The sequence below is a fragment of the Acomys minous genome (assembly GCF_964271855.1).
Source record: "Acomys minous genome assembly, chromosome: 9".
Lineage (NCBI taxonomy): Eukaryota > Metazoa > Chordata > Mammalia > Rodentia > Muridae > Acomys > Acomys minous.
The window spans coordinates 48,368,374-48,388,766 of record NC_140490.1 but is presented as its reverse complement, the minus strand read 5'-3'; the positions used below and the strand labels follow the sequence as shown (position 1 = coordinate 48,388,766).

Here is a 20,393-nt window from a genome sequence, read left to right as displayed (position 1 = left end):
CTGTCTGCAGATGCAAGGTGACCAGCTGTCTTATATTCCTGCTCTTGAATGTCCTCAATTTTCTAAACTGCACACACACACACACACACATACACACATGTACACACACATACACACACATGCACACATGTACACACACATACATGCACACACATAAAAATAGAGTGAATGAGCGAGTGACTTGATCAATGAACACCTTCTGGACATGGAAAGGTTATATAAATTCCATGATGTCTTATAATACAGAATGAATCTCTAAGGCTGAAGCATGCAGGTTTGTGCCAATATCTAAAGTGGTATGGGGGGGGAGGGGTATCTTTTAGGCAAGTATTTTTAATTAATTTATTCAGATTACATCTCAATTGATTTCCCCTCGCTTGTATCCACCCTTTCCTCCCTCCCTCCCGCTTTCACCCTATTCCCCTCCCCTACATCTATGACCGCGGGGGACCTCCTCCCCACTATATGGTCATAGGCTATCAAGGCTCATCTCAGTACCCTGCTTATCCTTTCTCTGAGTGCCATCAGGCCTCCCCACCACAGGGATGTGGTCAAATATGGAGCACCAGAGTTCATGTCAGAGTCAGTCCCCACTCTCCACACAACTGTGGAGAATGTCCTGTCCATTGGCTAGATCTGAGTAGGGGTTCAATGTTTACTGCATGTACTGTCCCTGGTTGGTGCAGTGGTTTGAGCAGACACCCTGGGTCCAGATCCACCCATCATGATGTTCTTCTTGTAGGTTTCTAGGACCCTCTGGGTCCTTCTATTTCCCCATTCTCCCATACTTCTCTCACCCAGGGTCCCCATAGGATGTCCTCACATCTACCCCAATCTCCTGGTAAGTGAAGACTTTCATGGCACATCCCTTTTGGGCTACTGCCCAATTATAAGTGGGTATATACCATGTGAGTCTTTCTGCTTCTGGGTTAACTCACTCAGTATGATATTTTCTAGTTGAAAGAGTGTTCCTCTTTCTCCACATCCTTGCCAGCATATGCTATCACTTGAGTTTTTGATCTTAGCCATTCTGATGGGAGTAAGATGGAATCTCAGAATCATTTTGATTTGCATTTCTCTGATGATTCGGGACACTGAGTATTTCTTTAAGTGTTTCTCAGCCATTCAATATTGCTCTGTTGAGAATTCTCTGATTCTGAAGCCCATTTCCTAATTGTGTTGTTGGTTTGGGGTGTTTGATTTCATGAGTTCTTTATATATTTTGGATATTAGACCTTTGTTAGACAAATATTTGACTACAACCAACTACAGAAAATTTTCCCTTACAAAGGTGTCAGCTTAACAAGATTGTTAAGGCTGACAGTCCTTCAGTAGAGTCTTTCAAGCATCATTCCCAGAGGCCTTAAGGAACTGGCAACCCCACACTGGAGACTTCTTGCTTAAGCATGAGAAGAAGACCTCTGTTTTGGAGGCAATTTCCTGTCATCATTTTCTAATTTGTGCTCTATGACACCATTGTCATACTAAATACAGGAAGTGTGTTTGCTTATGTAACTTATAAAATATATAGTCTAATAAATTACGATTCTGTTTCTTGCTACTTCCAATGGTTTACTGAAGAGTAGAATTGAACATATATAATCTTATCTCCAAATAATATGAAAGTCCTAATATAGTTATATATACATGAAATGTATATAAATAATGTGAGTGTGTGTGTGTGTGTGTGTGTGCGCGCGCTCGCGCCCACTGTGGGCAACACGGAACCACTGTTCCATAAGCTTTGGTCTTGGACTTCATAAAAAAAAAGAGCCAATATTCTCCTTGGCTGGTGCCTTAGTTTGAGGAGGACCCCAGGACCTAGATCTGCCTGTCATAAAGTTCTTCTTGTAGGTTTCCAGGACCCTGTGGATCCTACTATTTCCCCATTCTTCCATGTTACTCTCGCCTAAAGTCTCAATAGGATGTCCTCTCCTCTGACCCACTTTCTTGGTAAGTAAAGTTTTTCATGGGACTTACCCTTTGAACTAGTGTTTTGATATAAGTGAGTATATACCATTTGCCTCTTTTTGCTTCTGGGTGAACTCACTCATTATGATAATTTCTAGATCAATCCATTTGTCCACAAATTTCGGGAATTCCTTGTTTTTAATAGCTGAGTAGTATTCCATAGTGTAAATGTACCACAGTTTCTTAGTCCATTCTTCTCCTGAGGGACACTTAGGATGTTTCCATGTTCTGGCTATTATGTATAAAGCAGCTATGAACATGGTTGAGCATATGTCCCTGTTGTGTGGTAGGGCATTTTCTGGGTATATTCCAAGGAGTGGGATAGCTGGGTCTTGAGGAAGCCCTATTCTCATTTTTCTGAGAAAGCGCCAGATAGCTTTCCAAAGTGGTTGAATATAGGCAGTAAACTTCGAACCCCTACCAAGACCTAGCCGACGAACATGATATTCTCCACCGTTGAGTGGAGAGTGAGATCTGACTCTCACACAAACTCTGGTGCCCCTTTTCTGACCACGTCCCCTGGATGGGGAGGCCTGGTGGCACTCAGGAAGGATAGCAAGTTACCAAGAAGAGACTCTATATTCTAAGAGCATATATAGGGGGAGGAGGTCTCCCTCAATCACAGACATAGGGGAGGGGAGAAGGGGGGAAGTGGGAGGGAGGGAAGAATGGGAGGAAACAGGGGAAGGGGAAAGGAAAGATGTAATATGAATAAATTAATAAAATAAATAAATAAATAAATAAATACGTGATTTAAATGTTTAAAACTTTAAAAAAAATAAAAAATAAAAATAAAAAAGAGCCAAATAAACACCAGCATTCACTGTTCTCTGTCCCTTGACTGCGAATGCAACTTGATCAGCTGTTTTGTTGGTGGTGGTGCTGTTTTGTTTTTCTGTCTCATTTTTAACTCTGTGTGTGTGTGTGTGTGTGTGTGTGTGTGTGTGTTTTGTTTTGTTTTGTTTGTTTTTCCAGACAGGATTTCTCTGTGTAGCCCTGGCTGTTCTAGACTCACTTTGTAGATCAGGCTGCCCTCAAACTCACAGAGATCCACCTGCCTCTGCCTCCCGAGTCCTGGGACTGAGCAGCTGTTTTAAGCTCCTGCTGCGAACACTTCCCCACAGTGATGGACCCCTGAACTGTGACCCACAATTAAACCCTTCCTTCCCTAAGTTTATTTTGTCAGAGCACTTAATCACAGCAACAGAAAACATAACAAGTCAGTGTGTACCAGGATATCAGTATTTTACCATTACTCTAGGCACATGGATTCAGAATGATTACAGGAGAAAGGGAGGAAAGGCATTGAGGTTGGGAAGAGAATGAAGTGCTCCACACAGAGGAAAGATCCCCGGAAGCCAATTGGCCTCTCTCTCAAGTCCAAGATAGCTGTCTTTTTAGATGTGATTTTTCATAATGCACTGAAAGTCTCCAATCACCGTTTTTGTTTGTTTGTTGTTAGTTTGTTTAATCACGAACAATACAATATTAAGATTCAGTTCTCTCTTACCTCACTGACGTCTGAGACATTCAAGTACATGAATATTATTAAGATGCTTTGTATTCCGTAACAAGAAGGCAGTTAAAAAAAATTAAACAACTGAACAGTTTCTGAACTTCTGCTAAGTGCCGGGGGTCATTCTAGAGGCTTTCCATATTTCTGTCTCCCTCCTCACCGCCTGGCCTGCTTCGTTCAGTATAGGCTCCGGGGTGGCAAGCTCAAGGATGATGGATGAAAAATGTTTGGAAAACAACTTGCATCTCTAAGAAACATGAATAGATCCCGCCTCATTGTTCCTAGAACAATGCTGTACTAAAGAATTTGTTTACACAGCATTTATGTTGTATTAGAGATAATCCATAGGAGATTTAGTGTGTGCGTGTGCGTGCGTCCCTTTACTAATGCGCATGCGCAGTGAGCGGGGGTGGGGTGGGGTAGTGGAGGGTGGGTCTATGTCTGCTGCATCCATGGGAGCCAAAGGAGGATGTTATCTGGTCTCCTCTACTTCCCTCCATCGTATTCCTTTAAGACAGGATCTTTCACTGACGCCCCAGAAATCACCCTTTCTCTGCTTCCTACAGTGCTGGAGTTACAGGCACGCGTGGCTGTGCCCCTGCTTTTTTCATGGGTACGGGGGATTTGAAACCAGATCTTTCTGATCTTGTGGTCAGCAAGATCAGCAAGTGGTCTTATCTGATGAGCCATCTCCCCAGCGCCTTGATCTACAGGTGATTTAAATTATATGCTGTGCGTTTGGAGTGGTGCCCGTCCCCAAGTCTGAGCACCTGAGTTTGATTCCCAGGACCCACTTGGTAGAAAAGGAAAACTGATTTCCACGTCCTCTGCCCTCCCCACACTCACTGTGGTACACTCTCCCACAGCCACCCATCAAAATACACAAAACAAAACAAAAAGTGAAGTAAAGGAGAGAATGTGCCTAGAAATATGCAAAAGCTACATAGGCCATTTGCATAAGAGAGTTGAGCTTCTGTGAATTTGAGGATCCACTGGTGTCCGGGAACCAGTTCCCCACCCCCACTCTATTGGTGTACACATACAATACAGCACCCGCCCCCTTGCATTTCTTCAGCTTTTCTCACCCTGCCTAATGCCTGGTGAAGCCATCTCAGGCCTCAGATCTCAGCTGTGGGGCTGCTAAGGTGGCTGTGAAAACACACCTGGGCACCTTTGCACTTGACTTTGTTTGCCTCCATGTCGGTGGGGTGGCACTGTGCACGTAGTGAAAAAAAAAATTAAGCTAATCTTTAACTTTTTTTTTCCCCCTTTACTCTTCTCAAATGTGCCAGACAATGAAAACAGACTGTGACCTCTGTGTGAAAACAAAGCAAAACCTGAAATGACACTGTTCCCGCTCCCGGGCAGCCACCCTCAGGGTGTGCAGGGTTCTCCTGAGTGCTGTAGTAAGTATGCGGCCCAGCACTTTTCAGGCTGTTTATTTTGCCCCCACTTGCTCAGGGTTGGGTCTTTCTTGTTGAAGAGTCTGTTCTAGAGCCATCCCTGCAGTGCTTGCTCGGAGCCCTTGCTCTGAAATAGTCACACTCCCACAGCCAAGCCGGAATCTGGACTTTTCTACTCTACTGTCCGTATCGATTGGATCAAAGGGAGATCCATCTGGAACCCAGCTGAAGTCCTTGCAGATGGTAGGCTTGCTTCCAGATGGCGTGTTTAATAGGAGAGAGAGAGAGAGAGAGAGAGAGAGAGGTTGCATACCAGCCTCCTCAACTAAGCAAGGCCCTGTGACCTTATTTCTCCCGGGCCTCTTCCAGGTACAGAATGATTTCAGGTGCTTAAGATTTTCACACACAAAAAATTATTCTCCTGATTCAGTTACGAGATTAGGAGGCTCTGGCCAGCTCGGGTGTTGTTTAGAGCCAATTACTGTTCGTCCTCAGTCACATGCCTGCTAGTGGTGGCACAGTTCCTTTTCTCTTTGAGGTTGAGATGAATTAAAAACAATCTCCTCTCAGGCTCCGAGAGGCATTCACAAGCTGTCTAGGAGTTACCTACCAGCTGCTCGGGTTCAGCTGACCTTAAAATGTGGATGGCTTGGGAGGCAGAGGCAGGCAAATTGCTGTGAGTCGGAGGCCAGCCTGGTCTACAAAGCGAGTCCAGGACAGCCAAGGCTAACACAGAGAAACCCTGTCTCAACAAAACAAAACAAAACAAAATGTGGGTGGCTTTCAGAACACTTGAGTGTCACAGAACTGAAAAACAATTGCCCCCACCCATGGTGTAAGTAGACATGGTAAACAAGGCTGCTAGAGCCAAGAAGAAACATAGTGTGTTTCCGTTTGGATCATGGGTATGTGGCATGTGGGCTTCGAGGCAAACTTCCCCGGGCAAATACTCTACTTCTTTTATTTCACCTTTGCAAATGCCCTGTGCCCCAGACTTCTCAATGCATGCCTTTCTATGGTTTAGAACTTCCTATTTCTTCAATAAGCCATTTCGCTCTTGTTATCAAGGGCTTTACTAAGTACAATTCCTGATCTTGAAGCAAGGGACACCGAATGACAGCATGGAGCAAAGTGTTGGTGGAGCCCAGGCCATTCAGTCCAATGTCCCTTCTCTAGGACACTATTTGGTGTCAGTGGGGGGTCACAGGGTCACACCTGAACCTCTGCCTTGTGCTTATCTGTGACACTTGCAAATCACCAGGCCAGTCAATACAAGGGGCATCTTGGGGCAAGCCCAGTTTACCACAGCAGCTACGTGCGTGTGCCCGCAGCTCATTGGCTGTCAACTCAGCACCCAGGAATGAAAGATCTGGACCTTGACTAAGGTTCCTGTAAGCCAGGCTCCACGGTGAGCACCAGCGGCTCATTCGGCTTTATTTGTTTTCCTCTTGGTCAGTTGGATTATGGGGATTCATTAGAAGCTCGGCAGCCACCTGCACCATAGTTAGGGGGAAGGGTTAGTAAGTGAGGGAACACTGGATAAGGTGAGGCTCCTCCTCAGACTGGAAGCCTGGAGCCTCGGCATTCCTGGAGAGTGTGTGGCGTGGAGACCTACAGCTTGTAGGAATGCGCAATGGAGAAACTGGAGCAGAAATTACTGTAACTTGGATGGGACTGAAGTTTGCATTTGAAATATCTCTGAAGATAGCATTTTCTACCCAAATGATAGGCAATGCTATCTTTGTCTAGCCGAAAACAGGGGGAACCCAAACCACTGAAAACATGCATGCTGATGAAGAGAATAAACACTTTCAAGAACTTGAGACTCTCCATCACCACCTACTCAGCTATACACAATGAGAAATCATTTGTATCTATTTCTTTCTTTTTCAGACTTTTAGGGCAGAGTCTCCCTATATTATCCTGGGTGCCTTGGAACTCACTACGTAGATCAGGCTGGTCTAGAACTCGCTGGCTGTACTCCTGCCTCTGCCTCCTGAATGCTAGGGTATCAGACATGCGCCATCATGCCTAGCTGTATTTCTGTTTCTTCATGCCTAGCTTTCTTTTCTTTCTTCCTTTCCCTGTCTCCTATATTTGGGCATGAGTGTTTGTGCGTGTGAGTGGTAACAGGGTTTTTTTTTTTTAAAGACTTTCCTTGAACTCCTGAGCTCTTTGCTTCAGCCTCCTGAGTGCAGAGTGCGTGTGCTGCCACGTCCTTCTGGATATGTTGTCAAGCAAATGTCTCACAAAGACTTAAGGCTATTTAAACTCTCTATAGCTAACAGGGTTGGCTTTGGTGTCTGGTTGCAGTAAAGCCTGTCTCTTCCCTAATTCACATGGGCCCTGCCACTAACTGTTGCCCTATTATTCTGAAATTGATGAGCCTGTCCTGTAGTCATGGAGAATCAGAGCACTGGAAGGTGCTTTGAGGTCATTTAGCCCCTGGGCAGAGCTGTTCTTAAAACCGCTTTAGACCCATGGTAGCTGATACTGCTATCACACCCCTATCATCCTTTCTATTAAGCGATGCCACCCTACATGTATCACGCTTTATTTTCTTTTCCAAGTTCTTTGATCGTCATTTAAATTACACCCTCCATGGTCCTTGCAAGGTGACCTCCTGCTATCCAGTGAGGAATCAGAGGCACTGTGGGGCCTTGATTGGCACGATGCCTCGGCAGCTACTCACTGAAAAGTGGGAATGGAAATTGCTCCACGCAGCTCATGTGAAAGAGTGCCTAGACCCGTTTCCTGGTTGTAACTGCCTGCTCAGGGGCACGTTACAGAGAGCTTCTGCCTCCCCTCTTGTGCTTAAGACTTGGGAGCACATTCCCTAGGTTCTAGATGATGCCCCAGTTTCCAGAACACTGCCCTCTCCTGCTGACATGGAAAACTCCAAGCAGGGTCAGGGAAAGAGGGGAGGAAGTGATGAAACAGGCAGCATCACCGGTCTGATGCCCTTGTTTCTGCAGAGTAGTGGCAGGTGCTGCCGTTCTTAGGCATCTGCCTCACTGTCCACGCAGACACAGGCCAATGCAGTGCTGGGAAATTACTTCAGTGAACCTGTGTGCTGGTATAGAAATGATAAAGACAATTCTTGTGTGGCTGTTAAATAGGCAACGTGCTGGGCACCATCCCCCTTTTTATCCTCACATGAACCGTAGAGGGCATATTACTCTTTGCGATCTGTAGCTAGAGAATTAAAATTAGCGAGATGGACGTCACTTGCTTCAGTCCCCACAGCCAGTGCACCTGTCTGACTCCAGAGCTAGCTCCCCACCAGTGTTCTGAACTGCCTCTCCCACCATCCTGGGAGTAACGCAGCGAGGTATTTGACTTCTCAGCCCAGTGCGGGCATGACTGTTCTTGGCACGTTCAAATCCATAGAGTGTTAGAGGCAGGCATGGAACCACTGAGCTGCAGTCCCAGCCGACTGAGTTCACAGTAGCTACCCCGACGTCAACTCTGTGAGCTGTTGGTATCTGTGTTGCTGTTTGTAGTTTTGCGTCTTAGTTTTATATAGGATGGGACACTTGCTTCCCTGGAGATCCGGAAGCCTTAAATGGGCATGCAGCATCATTCCTGGGAAACTCTTCTGACATGTCTGTTGGCAGGACATAGAATCACGAATTTGATGCTCTGAAAAGACTGTCAAAGCCCAGTCTTTAAAGGAGTGAAAACCACTTCCTCCTGAGTTCTTATTCATTCACTTAAAAGCAATTATCACATGAGTACAAACTCTGTGCTAGGGACAATGCTGAGCAGTAGACATAGAGAGGCACATGGTTGCTTTGTCCTTGTCCCTCATAACTTACCATCTAGGACAGGGGTTGGTAAACAATAGCTTCTAACTGTTTTGCAAATAAAGCATTATTGGAACATAGCCATATTCGCTCATTTGCATATTGCCTGTGGCAATAGAGTTGAGTCGTTTTGACAGAGGTCATATGGCCTGTGGGGGTCTAATGTATTTACTATCTGAACTTTATAATGAAAAAAGTTTGTCAACTACCCTCTTAGTGAGACAGAGCAGATTCATACCTTTCTAGGTCCCTGGGACAGAGGTTAAACACTATTAAATATTCTTGATCACTGGTAAATGTTGAGAATGCCAGTTGAGTTTTTTATTACACTTCTTCTTGTAATAAAGCTGTTGGAACCGACTTTGACAGATCACCCTTCCGCCTGCAAGCCCTGAGAGGATGGCTGTCATCTGAGCAGCTAGCCTTGGCCTGACTGACTAGACGGTCAGAACCACAGCCCAGCTGCTTCTCCTTGAACATCTTAGAGGGCTACAGCTGCAAGGAATTGTTGTAGCTGAAGCTGCAACTCCTGCTTCCGGAGGTTTTGCCAAGGCCATGGCTACTCCAGGAGGCCCATTTCAGCCTGGGAAGGCAACTTTCTATGCAAGACAGGCCCTAGCGAACTCTAGAAGACATCCCAGGCATTCCTCAGTAGCTCAGCAAGAAGACCCCGATTGGTGGGCTTGATGTTGTTGTCTTTCTGCAGGGCCTGTGATTGGTGGGCCTGCAAGCTTGCTATTATTGATGCAAATGCGATCTTTTTCCTCTGTGTGTCACACCCGTGCCATACACAGCTCCTTCAGTTACGTAACCAGGCCATTCAGTTCACACTTAAACCAGCTGAAAGGAATTTCTTGTGTGATGCCCTCCAATGGTGCAACATTCAGCCCTGGGAGAAAGCTTTTCCAGAATGGGCTTCTATCGCTTACTTGAGATTTGTGTTATGGCTGGAGCCACCTAAGCTGGTAACACAAAGAGGAGATGGCATTGGTGGTGGCAGAGGAAGCAGCGGCAGCTGTCTGCATGGCGCGGCAGCATTGGTAGCAGTGAGAAGGCAGCAGAAGGGCAGAAAACCAACAGAGAGTAGAAGGAATTGAGATGACGGAAGACGATGGAAAGAGGCAGGCAGGAAGCCGAAGCTGTAGAAGGCTCTGAAGCGCTGAAGATAGGAAACTGCAGGTTCCGGGCCACTAAAGGGTTTCAAGAAGCTGCCGAGACGCCATGGGAATCTGCATTGCTGAAACCGTCCCTGAACATGGCTCTCTGTATCTACCACTCCTTGTAACCCAAGCCCTGTACTACTGGTATATGAGCTAAGTGTCTTTACATGAAAGATACCTTCTGATACTACAGAGAGATACGACTGATACTTACTGAGGACAGGGTCCAGAATGGAACCATCAGCACCTGACCGAGCACCCAGAACATCAAATTGCTCTGCCTCGTAGTGTCCAGTTCAGGACCCAGAGCCACAAGCTTCCACTTCATTACTACAGCCCATGTATGGAACCTTAGCACTCAAGAGCCCAGAACCACTAGCTCTGGTTCAGCCAGCCTTTGCCTCTTTGCAGTTCCCGTCGTAAGAGTGCAAAAGATTCCCCAGCCAGATGATTGGTCAAACTGGAGTCACCTTTTCTAAGTCTTGAAGGTACCTGGTGATATGGCTCAGTGGGTAGAGTGCTTGCTCAGCACACACAAAGGCCTGGGCTTGATCCCTAGCATGGCACAACGAGAGCGTAATGGTGAATGCTTGTGAACTCAGCACCTTGGAAGATCAGAATGACCATGAGTTCAAGGCCACTGAAGATATATGGGGACTTCAAGGCTACCATGAAATACATGAGACCCTGTCTAAAAGAAAGAAAGTACATGTGATTATTCCCAAACTAGCCAGCCATGATAGCTTCTTAATTACAAGAGTAAAGTCACCATTAACATTTACTGGGCATTTTCTACCTGCCAGGTAACACACTGCCCATGGCTTAATACAATTCATACCATAACCATGCCTGGGCTAACCAGTATTCTTGGCTACATCTTATTTGGTTTTATTGATTTGGGATGCTGAAAGTTGATCCCAGGGCCTAGCATATGTTCTACAAGTGAGCTACACCCCTAACTCCTGATATCCCCATTTTTTTTTCCAGCTAAAGAGTAGTTGAGCAACCTGAGGACCACAGCCCTGGAAACCTGGTATGTGCTGTTTTCTGCTACTCAGAGCTGGAAAAGGGAGCAGGATGTGGGCTGTGCTCATGCAGATAAGAGAGAGTTGGGGGGGGGGGGTTGGAGAGAGTAATCCACCCAGGAAGTAACCAGGTGGTACAGGCCTAGCATCTGCTGGGCCTATTATTAGTGCCAAAAAATCCTGTATGTTGGATGTGATGAGGAGGGGATGGAGCTGTGTCACTTTGCTCTCTAGGTCTCCCGGTAATTAAAGTGCTTCTGAGAGTCAGATGCACCCAATGTCTTCACTGGTGCTGAGTAACGGAAGCAGCTTTGGCTCAGTGAGGATGACAAGAGAAAGCATGTGTCCACTTTGTTCATGCTTGGCGTGAAGAAGGACCTTCCTTCAGCTGATTCCCATACCCTTTCTTGGAGATTTCTAAGACCCTATCTGTGCCAACCCCCACAGTATCTTCTGCTTTCAACTTCACAGTGGCACATGTCTCCCCTTCCTTAACACATTCTTTCTAGGAAACTGGAGGCCTTCCATGGAATCTTGGTTGTGTCTGTGGGGAGCTACAAATATACTCAGACATCAGATGTTTCTAGGGTGCTGACTGTCCACCTGGCTTCCCCCTTTTTATCTTTTTTTTTTCTTTTTCTTCCTTTGTCCTTCGTTTTGTTTCTTTCTTTCATTTTTGGGGGACTTGATCCCTCTCACTGACTTAGATTCCTCAAGTATGTGAGGCTGGCTGGCCATTGAATGCATGGTCCCACCTTCCTTTTCCTCCCTAGCTTTGGAATTACAAGCTCAGCATGCCCAGATTTTATAGGTGTCTACCAGGGAAACCAACTCAAGCCCTCATGCTTGCAAAGCAAGAACTTTACCAACTGAATTATCTCCCTAGCCTTCTCTTGGGACTATTGGTACGTGATATTAAGCCAAGAAAAAAATAGTGCCTGAGTACATCTCATGTCACAGCACGGGTGGTAATTTACTGAATTTAAAAGCAAGGGGATACAAGCTTCAAACACCTTTGTACCTACCATGAAGGCATAAGCCCAGGTCACCAAATTTCTTAGGGTCTAACTAACCTGCTTACATTAGATTTCTAATGTAAACTAACCTGCCATTAGTTTACAACTGTCTGGGAAGATTGGCTCACATTGTGGATGTCCACATAGCACCATCAGTTCAGTCCATAGGAATGTGTGCCTGTATTTTACCGTCTATATTAGGGTTCTTGTCTGCACCTCGTGGTCAGCTGGAAAATGACAAGGGGTGACGGACATGGACGATATGGAACTCAGAGGCATGCACAGAAACTGTCCCACTGTGGGCGTCTGCACTGCTGAGGCCTCCACTGTCCAGATGGATTAAAGACCTCAGAATAAAACCAGAGACACTAAATCGGTTAGAAGAAAAAGTGGGGAAAAGCCTGGAACACATTGGCACAGGAGACAACTTCCTGAACAGAACACCAACAGCCCAGGCCTTAACATCAACAATCAATAAATGGGACCTTATGAGGCTGAGAAGCTTCTGTAAGGCAGAAGACACTGTCAACAGAACAAAGCCCACAGACTGGGAAAAGATCTTCACCAACCCTACATCTGACAAAGATCTAATATCCAAAATATATAAAGAACTTAAATTAAACACCACCAAACTCAATAACCCAATTAAGAAATGAGGCTCATGACTAAACAGAGAATTCTCAACAGAGGAATATCAAATGGCTGAGAAACACTTAAAGAAATGCTCAACGTCTTTAGTCATCAGAGAAATGAAACGGTTCTATGTATCTACCATTCCTTGTATCCAAAGCCCTACACTTCAGATATATGAGTCACGTGAGTTCAGAGGTCAGCCTGAGCCCTTGCTGTAACCCTGACAGAGCATCTGCCTGAGAAGCAAGTGCTCACGACCCCTGGGTGCCGCGTGGGGTTGCAACGAAGCCAGAGACACAAGCTACTCCCTTCACACCCTGCTGTACTCACTGCAGCTCCTGCCACCCTGGAAACATCTTGGGGAGGCCTTGGATTTTCATACACAGGCACTGCCAGCGTCATATTTGTGGAATACCTAAGTAGCCTGTCTCTATAGAATTAGCTAGACAGACAGGATTGGAGAACTCCGAAGCTAATTATGCCTCCTGTAAAATGAAGCTTCGCTCCAAGGAAAGAGAGTGCCAGGTGTAGTTGTTGGGTTTTTTTTTTTTCCTTCATGCCTGTCTGTTTCATGCCAAGATGCTTTCCAAGCTGCCCCTTTGTTCAAGTTTTTTTTTCATGAAATGACTGTATTCTCCCACAGTTCACTTTTACATTAAAAAATACAGAGTTAAGGAGAGAGATGGTTCATCAGTTGAGAGCACATATTGAGCTATTGCAGAGGACCAGAGTTCTGGTCCCAGCACCCACCTTGGGCAGCTCATAACCGTCTATAACTTTAGCTACATTGGATCCAATACTCTCTTCTGCCCTCTAGGGCAGGCACACACACACACACACACACACACACACACACACACACACACACACGTGTATACACACACACACACATGCCCACTTAGATAGATAGATATAGATAGAAAGATAGGCATAGATAAATGTATATAGATGTAGAGATACAGAGATATTTAATATTCCCCAAAATGTTATTTAGTGCTTAGATGTGTATGTGTGTGTGTATGATATTTTTATAAAGAATTTCCAAAAACATAATGCTTTGTCCTCTGTCTTTGATCCCTTCCTGCTTTTTTGAGGCAGGGTCTCACACATACAGTCTAGCTGGCCTACACATGCTCTGTAACCCAGGCTAGCCTTGACCTCCACATGTTCTTGCCTCAGCTTCCTGAGTCCTGAGATTAGCTGTGTGAATATTATGCCTGGATTCCTTTTTTTTTTTTAAATTTAATGCTCAAAATCAGCAAACTAACAGAAATGATTCAAGCTTTCTAGTTTGAATTTATGCCAAATTGATTCAAAGTTAACATGCTTTTGAAAGGGCTATCTAATTAACTCTCGCGTGTCTCTGGCTATTACGTAATGCTGTTTCGGATCTCTACTATGCTAGTAGTTTTTTGTTTTTGTTTTAAGAAATAAAGGCACCAGGGAACAAGAAGGCAGAGGAAACGGAGGGGGAAATGGGATTAGAAGATGAATTAAACGTCATTCTGTAGTGTCTTTAATTTAGGTATTTCAGGGCTGAGGTGACAGTTCAGTTGATAAGAATGCATGTTGTGGAAACATGACAATCCAAGTTTGAATCCCAAGCACCCCCACAAAAGGCCTGGCATGACCATGTGAGTCTGTAGCCCCAGGACTAGCTTACAGAGAAGGGTGAGTCTCAGGAAGTCGTTGGCCAGCTAACATGCCCAGTGGCTGCCTTCCAGCTCAGTGAGTGGCCCGGTCTCAAGGCACTGAGGTGCAGAGCTGTCAAGGAAGAAGCTGACATCCTGCGCTCTCTGACACAAACCCAAGCAGAGCTCACCTTCCTTTGGGCACTTTCGCAGTGAGAAGGGGTGTGTCTCCTTTCCTCTTGTTCTGTGTATCCCCTGGTCAGGTGACTAGGCCTCTTCGCCTTCTGTGAGGACTGTGAAATAATTCAATTCTTTGTGGCTCACCATCTAACTTTCTGGTTTTGCTCTGAGTTTATTTTTCCTCAACCTGTTTGCTTTGCAGGGCTGATGATCAGACCTCATTCAATCACCGAACACTGAAGTCCCCAATAGGCCACTGGGACTGTGCAAGGTTTAAAGACCAGGAGGAGGTCAATGCAGTCTGTTCCCTACGCTCAAGGAGTAGTGTGGGACACATGCCCATCACACACAACCTAGCTCAGGGTCACGGATGCAGAAAGGGAACCATGTGCCATCATGGTGAGATGGAATGGTATGATTGAACCCTGACCCCAGGCTGAGATTGGCAAGCATCCCTGGTCCTCTAACTTACGCCTGCAGATTCCTATTCATTATTGTTGGACTTCTCGGGGCAGAGTGCTGTGCTATAGTCTCCCCCCCCCCCCACACACACACCCTGGAGTAGGATTCCAGTGAAATGTGAGATCTAAGTTAGATGAGGGATTTAAGAGCAAGGGGGGTGGCTCAGCAGGTGGGAGTGCTTGCTAAGCAAACACGGGGACCTTAGTCTTGACCCTGGGGCATAAGTGTGTGTGTGTGTGTGTGTGTGTGTGTGTGTGTGTGTGTGTGTGTTCCTATAACCCTTTCACTATGGCATCGATAGGTGGATAGCTGAGGTTTTCTGGTTGCCAGCCTAGATCAGTGAGAGACTTTATCTCAGGATAATAAGGCAGAGAGTGGTAGAGCACAACAGCTGATGCCCTCCTCTAGCCTCACATACATGCATAGACTCACATATGTCTACAGACATGTATGTACGTATCCTGTACATATAACAAACACCATCATACATGTATGCACACACAGAGGAGGTGATTGTCTATGCATTTGCAGGAGGCTGAGAGGTAAAACAGGAGGCCAGGAGTTGAAGACTGATAAGACAGTATTCACCCTGGGCAAAGGTTACCACACAGACCACTAGGCAGACAGCCACCAGTAGGCACCCAGGCAAACAGAGGCCACACAGAGACAGGTACACAAGCCTATGCGTGCACACACATGGAAAGGCTGGTAAAGGCAGAGGTTCAGGCCTCTGACCTCAAGGCCACATTAATACCAAGTCACACAGAGATAACATTCTATCAAAAGTGGTTATGTAACAGAATATATCAGTATTTTCTTTGGGGTTCTCCCTGCACATTCAGTGTTAGCTGTGTTTTCTTTTTAGGTAACGCATACCAGATATCCATGTTTCTAAGCATAAATCAGTCCCAATGGCCTTCTGTTTCCAACAACAACAACAACAACAACAATGCACGCACATCACATGCATGCATGCATGCACATCTACAATTCCATCACTTAGGTGTCTGAGTTAGTAGGCCAGCCTGGGCAACATAGTAAATTTCAGGTCAACCTGGACTACAGACTGAGACTTTGTGCCAAAAAACAAAAACAAAGAAAGGGAAGGAAGGGAGGGGGGAGGGAGAGAGGGAAGGAAGGAAGGAAGGAAGGAAGGAATAGAGGTATTCTCAAGTTTATGTACAACATAAACAGAACTGGCTTCAGAAGAGGAAATGGGGTGGGCCATATAGTGAGGGATCTTACAGAATTTGTGGGCTGAGTTTGCCATAACTTTACAGAGGGGTTCCTTTCTTATCATGTGTGACCTGCTGTTATGAAAATATCCTTTGCCCCGAGTGTTCCAACCAATTCTTTTGCCAGCTGAGGGCTAGTAATAAATGATTGTCTCCACCTAAGATTATCAGGAGGCGATTTCCAGTTGGAGGAAGCTGGTGTCTGGGGGTATGACCTTGAACAGTCTGTCTTGCCTCTAGCTGCTCTCTCGCTCTCTCTGCTTCCTGGATGCTATGAGCAAGCAGCTCCTAGACTTCCTCTCTCAACTTAGACCCTAAACCGGAACCCTTATGTTGGCCCCACACAGAATAGATGGCCTTCAGGGTGGCCATGTCAACCTCAGACAAGGGTACCAGCACTTCAAGGTGCTACGGTCAACACAGAGAATGTCAGAAACACACAGAATTCAGCCCTTTTTGGTATTGCCCTGGGTGAAAAACACCCCCAGTGTCCAGGTCTGAGTGAAGGACTGGCCATACCCACTGAGAAGTTGAAAACTGTCAAAATTTACAAGGCATGCAGTCTAGAGGTGAGGACAACAGCAAAGTAACCCTGCCATTACTCCCCAAATTTTCAGCCCCTTCTGGGAAACAAGATGTGTCAGTCCATACTGTGGGTGCGATTAAGTCAAATTTATGTTAAGTAGATTTCTCTCTAAAGCAAACCCAGGAGAGTTATTATTTAAAGGCAAAAGTACACAGTTGTTAAAAGGACTAAATTTTCTTTCATCAAAATTGTTTGGTAGACAAAAATCTTTCTTGAGTCCCAGCTTTTTCTAGCTGCCTGGGAAAACTCTAAATACTTATGCGTTTCCAACAGCCCAGTATGTGTGGGCACCTCAACCAGTTTAATCACGTTTTCCAGCTTGTACTCTCAATATGCCTTTCCTGGTCTATAAATGTGTGTGTGTGTGTGTGTGTGTGTGTGTGTGTGTGTGTGTGTGTGTGTGTGTATGTGTGTGTGTGTGTACGCACATGTGCACACACATGTGTGCATGTTCATGCATGTGTGTATGTATGAGTTGCATGTTTTTGCATGGACAGGATTTCTAGCCCTCACGGTAGGGCTGTTGTATTTTCATGGTCTTGCCAACAGAATGCTTAGTTTCTGGGGAAAAGTTAAATATTTAAAACTAATAGGACAGCAAGATGGCTCAGTAAAGGTGCTTAACACATAAGCGTGATGACATGAGTTCAATTCCCAGAGCTCATGTAGCGGTGGGAGGAGAGAACCGACTCTATGAACTTGACCTCTGACATCCAGTCTTGCACTATGCCACACCCCAAGCCCATCCACTTCCACATACAACCGTAATAAGTAAAACAAGGTTTTGAGAAAAGAGGTACAAAGGCACCCTCCACTAAAACTCGGAGCAACCTGACTCGGGCCATCTGGAGTCTATGGCCTTCTGTGGAATCCCAGAAAAGAGCTGAGGCACAAAGAACACTGCATCGTGTGACAAGAACAGGACAGGCACTGTTATCCCACCTAGGATGATGCAACCCAACCTCCCCAGGAACTGAGGGAGCACCTTTCTCCTGTTCCCTACCAAGACCCCCTCAGTGCTCTGCTTGTGACCTGAAGGCATTCTCTCTTGCTTTTGTTTCTGAAAGTGGGTCACTCTCCAGCTTGCCTTTCAGTTCCGGGCAATGTCGCCTGCCTTCTATACTCTCGCTTAGCAGCTTAGGTCAAAGAGAACAGAAGAGACAGAGCCTGCCTACTTAGGTCACAGGGCGAGCATGCTGGAGTTTTGTCCTTTACTCCTTAAGGCTTTGAAACGGATTTCTATGGGGCCAGGCTTGCTCCAGAAGGGCCTGGGAATAGCTCATTGTTTCCCTTATATTCCCTGATTCTAATGGGTCTATTAGCTAAGAATCTCCTCTAAACTCTGAAAGAAAACCCCAAAGCAGCTGTAATTACTATGCGGAGCCCCTTCCTGGGCATCAGGGAGGAGGCTGACTGCTGATCAATGCTGGAACCCTGGAACAGAACAAATTGGTCCCACAAGCTGCGAGTGACAGCCTCTCCGAATACAGCTGCTTTCTTCATTAGGTGCCTAAAAATAGCCCCATCCTCGCAGGCTGGGTTGCTGGGAGCCTTCTGCCACCTCCATTTGTCTGTTTCATTCAGAGTTTCTGTACGTCTATGACACCCCAGTACTATTTCAAACTGAAAGTGCACTGAAGGCACGTTGCCTTGCCTCCCAAACACTCACTCCAGCTCTCCACGACTGGCCAACAACTGGGGAGACTCCGAATCTTCCTGCGTCTTTGCCAGTCTCCATCTGCCTCAGTCGTTTGAATATCACCCACATTGCCAGTGAGGATCTACAATGATTACTTTCTTCTGCTAAGGAAATGTTCGTTATATGTGTCCTTTTCTTTCTTTTTTTATGGATGGCTTATGAAAAGTTGAGCACAATTACCCTTTCCAGCTGACTTGGGGTTAGACTAAGTTTTCTACTCAGACTTCACTGAGGAGAGATGGTTTCTCCTTTTCCTTCAAGGGTTGTCTGTGTGAGAGAGACCAGTGTCTATGCCTATTTCTGTGCCAGCATCTAAATGCGATGCAAGGGGCTGGGGAGATGATGGCACGGTGTCTTAAGCACTTGCCGTGAAAATGTGAGGACCAGAGTTTGAATCCCCTGAAGCCCCATTGGAAAAACAAAACAAAACAAAAACCATGATGCAGTAACATGAATCTGTAACCCTGGTACTCCTCTCTGGAACCGCATAGGCCAGCTAGCCTGGTGTCTAACAAAAGAGAGCCTGCCTCAAACAAGGTGTAGACCTAGGGTTGGCCTCTGACCTCTACACATGAACTGTGGTACCTGTGCACACCCATAAACATATCACATGTATGTGTGAGCACACAGATACACACCATACGCATATCACACACACACACACACACACACACACACACACACACACACACACAAACTTTTTAAAAAGTGATGCAGAAACCCAGTGTGGAGTCAGTGACACAACTGTGTCACTCTGTGGCTAGCCCTGCCCTTCCCAGCTTGCCTCCTGGGAAAGTTGGCTTTGTACTTCCTTGGAGGTGGCAGGGTGGATTACAGCAAGGTAACGTCCTATGGTAGCTCACAGCAGCCAAATCATTAGCCTTCTCACTTTCGGAATCCAGGGTTCTGAGGAAGCATAACATAAAAGGAGAAAAACCAAGAGAAAAGCAAAATAAATCAACCTGGTGCTTTACATATCTATTTTTCAAGCCCCTTCTCCCCCAACCCCGTGACACAGACAAACCCACCCACAGTAGGAGAGATTGCTTTTATAATTAAGATATGGAAAATAAACCTCCACCTTAAGTTCAGCCACTCTGTATGTGCACTGGTATATATAACTGTATGAATTCAATGCCTTTAATAGGACTGAAAATCCTCAAGATGAGAGCTAATGTTGCCATGGAAACGTTGCATGCCTTGACTGCAGGACTCAGTTTAAATTTGCAAACTTAGTACCACATTAGCTTTTTTCATATTGGATTTCTGGTTGATCTTTTCGGAGGATAAAAGAAGAAAAACAACATATCTTGCTAGTTGCTCTTGCTCCACTCACAGCTAAAGGAGAAAGTGGTTTGTAATTATTCCCACATGTCTGTCTATATCTATCTATCTATCTATCTATCTATCTATCTATCTATCTATCTATTGATCTACCTATCTATCATTTATCTGTATTCATGTGTATATAATACCTATCATATATCATATATTACTCATATATTTTACCTGTATGTATGTATATATGTATATATGTGTATATTACCCCCCCCACACACAAGGGAGCCTACACAAAAAGACTACATAAGAGGGTGCAGATTTTGTAGCTGACCAAGAGTAATTTGGTTCTAAGTTTTTAAAAATCCCCATAATTTATTGTTCCCATAGAATTACATGCCCAAAGCTTGGCTTGATCATTAATGGCTCTTGCATTCAAAAGTACTAATTTTACAGAATTCAAAGCCCTTTAGAGAATCAGAAAGGCAGGAAAGCAGAGAGCCCAAATGCCTGATGTTGCCTGCAGCCCTGTGCTCATTCATGGACACCATGTACTCTGCCAAAGACAAAACTGGGACCTGCAGAGAGGAAACAGGGAGAGAACGCCATTTGGGAAATGGATGACATTATTATTCAGGAGGCAGAGTGTCACTGTCCCCACCTTTTCTCCAGCCCTTGCCTATTGATGCTACTCCTGGCCTGGCTCACAGTAACCATTAGCAGGCCTAACAAACTGACACTCAGGCTTTGGACTCAGGTGGGCTTGGGTGTCAGGGTTCATGTTAATGACCT

The 20,393-nt window shown here is 45.5% G+C and overlaps 1 long non-coding RNA gene across 4 annotated transcripts in view; it reads left to right on the top strand.

Moving 5' to 3' along the window:
- Positions 1-20,393, top strand: part of LOC311606020 — a 186,698-nt gene that overhangs the window by 52,378 nt on the left and 113,927 nt on the right. The gene's annotated exons all lie outside the window — the stretch shown is intronic.